This window comes from Leptonychotes weddellii, chromosome 9 (assembly GCF_054177405.1).
Source record: "Leptonychotes weddellii isolate Sample4059 chromosome 9, ASM5417740v2, whole genome shotgun sequence".
Classification (NCBI taxonomy): Eukaryota; Metazoa; Chordata; class Mammalia; order Carnivora; family Phocidae; genus Leptonychotes; species Leptonychotes weddellii.
The window spans coordinates 123164010-123170441 of NC_138377.1; the positions used below are offsets into that span (position 1 = coordinate 123164010).

A 6432-nucleotide genomic window follows, 5' to 3' on the forward strand; every position below is an offset into this window, starting at 1 on the left:
TCTGGGCCTTACTTTCATGAGCCCACGAGATGGGCTTGTTGCTAGTTCCTGCCTCATGAAGTTAGCATTTAGATGAAATAACATAATGTATGTAAAATTTTTTTGGATGAAGTAATACAATGTTGTGTAAAATGCTTAGCATAGCACGTGCCTCAAAGTCAGTCCTCGGTCCATGTCAGTTGCTGTCACGAACGTGGGGGTGGCTGCTAGCATCATTATCTGGACCTTGGCCTCTCCCACCGGGGACTCATGAAGGGTGAGGACCAGGGCTAGCAAGTGAAGACTCACAGTGGCCATCATGGGGTGGAGCCAACTGCGGCCACTGTGGGATCATTCTGTCCCCTGAAAACAACTGAAGATGGGAGGAGGCACCATAGCAGAACAGCCTCACATCCAGGCATGGACATCGGCTGTGAGGTCGCTGGTCCTCACGGCAAGGGCTTCCAGGGGCCCAGGCAGAGGTGTGGAACTCTATGGATGGAAGGGCCCTTGGACAGCATCTCATTCAACTTCCTGATTTTAGGATGGCAAAGCGGAGTTTCTGTGAGGAGACAGGACTTGCCACGCCCAATTTCACTTAACGAGGGGCGATCTGGGGCTACTCTGTGTCCAGCCCAGTGCTGCACGCTGGACATACAGCCCAGCGGGTAAAGAGTTGGATCCAGACCCAGTTTTCCACGAAACCGTATCACCTACAGACCCCGGAGCAGCCTGCTAAAAACAACACACTTCTGTGTGCTACCAGAAGGGAGAAAACCAGAATTCTGTATTACCAATAAATCATGCTGGCCAATTCTTTCAACTGCAAGCTGGAGAGTGAAACACCAAATTGAACTGTTACACAATCAAGAAGACTGGAAAACATTAAGAACAAATCTAACGAGCACAAATTCTTCCATGCCTGCGTTTCGCCTTTGGACAGACAAACAAACTGGTCTGGGTGCTCGGCACCGAGGTAGGAGGTTTGCAACACACCCACACAGCTCCCATGCACTTTCCTCCTCAGTGCCCAGACTCCTTCAGTGTCTTACCAACATATTCAAAACTGGGGGAGAAAAGAACATTAACAGTAAATTGTCATTTTATAAGTGATGAAACTGAACCTTAGAGAAATAAGTAGGTCACAGCCTATAAAGAATACAGTAGCTAGGGGCACCTGGGTGGCTCAGTCGGTTAAGCAGCTGCCTTCTGCTCAGGTCGTGATCCCAGGGTCCTGGGATCGAGCCCCATGTCGGGCTCCCTACTCAGTCGGGAGCCTGCTTCTCCCTCTCCTTCTGCCTGCCGCTCTGCCTACTTGTTCTTTCTCTCTCTGTCTCTCTGTCAAATAAATAAATAAAATCTTAAAAAAAAAAAAAGAATACAGTAGCTAGATAACTTCTACTCTAGGCTATAGGGCTATAGAAAAAAAAAAGACTTTTGCTTAAGTGTTATATGGGAAGTACGTCCCAGTGCATTAGTTAGAAAAGTCTCCCACAAAAATGATTTTTAGCCTTCTATGGGGCATGAGTGCCTCTGGGAATCTACTGAAAGCTGTGAATTCTCTAGCCCATAAGCGCACAAACATAGTTTTGCCTGTAATTTCAGAAGCTCACCCGTGTAGCCTTTCGCAATTCCTGAGCCGCAGCTAAAGAAACTTGCTTTAAAGTGTTGGTTGTATAGTGATGCAAAATAGCTCAAATCACCTTTACAAAGTCCAAAACTGAAAGCTTTCTATGGGAGGAGGGGTTTGAATAACAGGTGAAAAATGCTTGTAATCCTGTTTTTCCATATTTCAATCAAAACATGAAATTATGATTTGTCGGGACACACGTGCAGATTAAAACAAAATGTATTTATCAGCCCGCCACTGCAGCCAGAGGATAACACTACATAGGGTTCCAAACAGTTCTAGCAATTGGGCCCCTGCACTAAAAATAGTCTAAGGGCACATTGCAAGAAATCGCCAGCCAGTCTCTCTCGATCCGCGAGAAGCTTTCGCACTCTGTACCAACACCGCATTCAGTCAAGGCGAGTCCACGCTACGGGACGGCACAGAAAGCATCCCCACTGTTGATTGCCATTTACACGTCCGCAATTTAAGATGATATCTCTTTCCCTAAAGGAACAATATTGCATTAACATTGTGGCATTAAGTAACTGAGTTTCTAGTAATACTCTTTGCATTAGAAGAATAGGATTACCCAAAAACTTGCCTGCTGATTTAAGGGTCCGCAGGTTCTTCTTTTACCTCCGAGGCCTCTGGAGAAGGGCTAGGAAACAGAGGATTTCCCTCCCAGCTACCTGTGAGAGCCCCAAAGGCTACCCCTGCCTGCCTTACAGCAGGGGCTCTGCCCCTGGGGCGCGGAAGGTGATGGTAACATGAGCCGGCTCCCGCTGCAAATAGCAACAGGCCTGCCATGTGTGAAAGCCCAAATATAGACCTGCCTAGGCTGTCTTGCACTTCTTACCGCTCAAGTGTCACCAGGAGGGGTCACATGCTGTCCCCGGAGTTTCTTCATTTACTAGGATTTGAGGCCTGTAGCTCCACGGTGCTGCTCGGAGGGCCAGTTGTGTGCAGAGGGCTGGAGGCCATGCAGCCCATGCAGGAGGGAGGGTGTCTGAGAGTCCCCGAGCTGGGCCGCTTCCACCTGCGCCCGTGGTCTTTTCTCAAATTGTTTTGAACAAGCACAGCTCTGAAGGTAATCAAATGCAACTTCATTTTTTTTTCTTCCACCATTCCTTTCACATGTACTCACTGTGGGAATCATTCCCCTCTCTGGATGAAAAAACAACCCAAACCAGCAGACCCATGACTCTCTGCTTCCTCTTAGGTGACATTCAGTCCTAGGGTCATTTGAAGGCGTAGTCTCCATTCAGTAACTGAAGGTACCGTCCCGAATATTAATGCAAAAGTCAAACTTAGCTCAGCCAGTATCACAATCTTCTCCCCTACCCGGCCTGGGCCTCTTTAGCTGGAAGTCTGCCCTGGGAAAGGAGGAAGGAGGTCGGTCTCTTCTCCCCACACCTCCTTGAGCTGCTGGTGGAATGCCAGGGCAGGAGTGCCAAGGTGATAAGACAGCTCCTAATGGAGTTGATGCCACAGTGGGTGCTAGCTTCAGGCTCTCTGGGCTGGCAGGTGCTCAGAGCTCTCTATCGTGCACCCTCCTTCCCTCTTCATCTCCCTCCTTCTCTCCTGGGGAGTTTTTGTACATCTCTGGAGTTTCCCATTATGGAGACCTTTCCCTTGAGTTCCCACAACAAGGCTGAGAACCCCACTCTTCCAGGGGGTCCCTCGCATTCCCCTTATAGGCCCTGGTGGACCACCTTCACGATCACTCAAATGAGGTCTCCTTACCCATGCCGTTGGCTCTCTTAGGCAGGATCTGACGATTCCTTGCTGACTCTGTCATTCTGCTGGCTCAGGAGGCAGACCCATTCTTGGTCCCTGCGAACTCTGGGAGGCAGTTAGACCCAATGCAGCCACTTCCCCTGGCTCTGCCATCAAAGCGGCCAATCCGCTCACCTCAGGCCACCATTGGCCCATCTGCAGGAGATACAGCAAGCTCTCTGAAGGGTCCCTTTGAAGATCCCTCACTGGGCTTGGGGATAGAGGACAGGACTTCCAACTGTCCCCGTAGCCCACCAAGTGTTCTCCAGAGAAACTGCTCCACCAGTTTCCCTCCTGAGAGCATGAATTGGGTTCTGGACTGTTCCATTGAAAAGTTTGCTTATGGTGATTTGATCTCAGAATTTACATCTATTGCTTTTTAAATCTCAATCAAAATGTCGTTTGAAAAATATCATTGCTGCCAGGTATTTATAAAATAAAAATATTAGAAGCACAATAAAATATCAAAAGCAAAAAAACTGTAAGAAAAAATTTATGCAAAGAGGTATGTACAAGAATGTTCACCACAGCATTATGTATGTTTGCAGAAAATAGAGATTAATCTATGTCTATCAATATAGAATTTATTAAATCACAATACAGTCAACTCAATATTGGGAAATATTAAAATCATCATGTAGATGTCTATCTTTTATGTGGAAAAGACCAACAATATATCTGTAAGTTGAAAAAGAGTGTAAGGGGCGTCTGGGTGGCTCAGTCGTTAAGCGTCTGCCTTCGGCTCAGGTCATGATCCCAGGGTCCTGGGATTGAGCCCCACATCAAGCTCCCTGCTCCGTGGGAAGCCTGCTTCTCCCTCTCCCACTCCCCCTGCTTGTGTTCCCTCTCTCGCTATGTGTCTCTCTGTCAAATAAATAAATCTTAAAAAAAAAAGAGTGTAAAATATCATTACAGCATAATCATATATATATTAGAAGATAAATACATAATATAGATATATAAACATACTGTATATAACATAATATATAATATAAATATATAATATATAGTATAATATATAATACAAATATATAATAATATATGATATTGTATATAATGGTACACATAAAATGAGAGCAGGGTTTAACTCTTTTGAGTTATTTTACTTTTTTCTTTACATCTTTGATGGTACCTATTTTAATAACAATTATATATGCACCTTTATTAATTTTTAAAAATATTTTTATTGAAAAATAATATATGGTATTTGGCTTAGAAAAAGGCCAATATTACCAAAGAACCATAAAGTGAATATAAAGCAGGCATGTATGCTGGTAACAACAATTATTAGGTTTGGTGGGTCCTTGCCCTTATTTTTTTCCAAGAATGTACAAACATCCTTCCCTCACACAAAAATAGAAATTACTTTTATAATTAGAAATCCTGCTAGTGTCATTTTTTTTTAAAAGATTTTATTCATTTATTTGTCAGGAGAGAGAGTGCATGAGCACAAGCAGGGGAGGGGCTGAGGGAGAAGAGGCTCCAGCTGAGCAAGGAACCCAATGCAGGACTGGATCCCAGGACCTTGAGATCATGACCTGAGCCGAAGGCAGACCCTTCACCAACTGAGCCCCCCAGGCGCCCCTGCTGATGTCATTTTGATAAAGCAATAAGTTAGAAAGACTACTAAAAAGAATAAAATAATATAAAACAAATACAGTAAAAAGACATGCTGTAAAAAATATACAAAAAAGATATTAAAACAGACTTGAAGAATTATCAGTAAATCACATTAGCTAAGATAATATATTTAAAAATGGTTCGAGGAAAAATAAATCTCTTCAACTAACAGGTTCTCTCTCCAAGAGGACTGCCAAGAGCAGCAGTTCTGAGTCCAAGGCCCCATAGCCCCACACTGGCATTAAAGGGGGTGGGGGGAGCTGAGACAAGCAACTTTAGATCTTAAAGCTACATTCCACAGAGGTTTCTAGATACCCTGGGAATTCATCTTCAGTGGAGACTGATGCCCTAACCATTGCAGCAGGCTGGCCCTGCTTTCTTGTTGTTTTCCTTTGGGCATAACAGCAACCGCAAATCTCATTTCCGGCTTCCCCAGCTCCAAACCTTCAAAAGCTTTCACCGGTTCCTGAATCTAACCCTCAGGAGCCCAGTCTCGGAGAAGGGCTCCTCCTCCGGGCTTTCGGGGCACCTCCCCCCACCTCCCTTCCCTGGACAACCCCCCCTCCCCCCCGCGTGCACTCACAGGACGGAAGCTGGCCTGCACTGTGTTTCCGGGTGCGCACGGTGCCTTTCCCGGACACAGACCAGGGCTGTCTTAGTCCCTCCAAGTCACATCCCATCCCCACGTGCAAATTAGATTTCCCCATCTCCTTCAACAGGTCTTGGGGAGCCATGTGGTCTTCTTAGCCTGAGTGTGTATGTTAGGACAAGGTTCTTTGTGGGGTCTCCGTCTCCTTGGCTGTAACAAGAAGAGTGGGAACACACTGTATGTAAACATGCGGTCTGGGACCTGGGATGCTTTGAGGACAGAGAGACATCTTTTGTGTAAGCCCCCAGACCTGCACACAGTAGACACTCCATGAAAGCTTGTTGAATCGGTAACAACAGATGCATGGCTTCTACCCAGTGGTTGGCGCTTAGAGGCCCTCAGCCAATTAACTCCTACGTTTGATTTAACGTTTGGTCTCCAGCAAGTTTGCACCGTCCTCGGGCGCAGGAACCCTCCGGTATTCACGGGCGCCCTAGTGAGCAAGGACCGAATCAGCCGGTCCCCGTTCTCAGGAGTTTCGCAGTTTAGTGCAGGAGGATAAGACGATAACTCGTTCATGTAACGAACACTTTTCCTACGTCAGTAGGTACAAAGGTGGAAAAGGTGAGGCAAGAGTGGAAGTTCCCCGGCTCAGGGACAGGGTTGCGACAAGGACTGCTTCCCAGGGCCCGGACGGAGACAGACTTCTGACCTTCTCATTGGCTGCTGAGAACCCGCCCACGGCCGACAGCCAATCAGAGGCGCCGGGGGGCGGGGGGTGAGCCCGACAGGCGCTGACGCGAGCGCCTTCCAGCCAGAATGTCGCGGTCCGCCACCAGCCCCTGGGGGTGCGGGG

The 6432-nt window shown here is 46.8% G+C and overlaps 1 protein-coding gene across 4 annotated transcripts in view; it reads right to left on the reverse strand.

Moving 5' to 3' along the window:
- FSD2 (fibronectin type III and SPRY domain containing 2) overlaps positions 1-6305 on the reverse strand; it is a 45751-nt gene extending 39446 nt beyond the window's left edge. Inside the window, exons 1-2 of one of the 4 annotated variants that reach the window (XM_081831759.1) lie at positions 5571-6305; positions 2448-3523 (exon numbers count right to left, since the gene is read on the reverse strand). The gene's annotated coding sequence lies outside the window, so the exon portion shown is untranslated. Of the gene's footprint in view, positions 1-2192; positions 2420-2447; positions 3841-5570 lie in introns of those variants that run through there. The other 3 variants (XM_081831762.1, XM_081831761.1, XM_081831760.1) reach the window with 3 other exon arrangements.
- Positions 6306-6432: the final 127 nt, after the last annotated feature.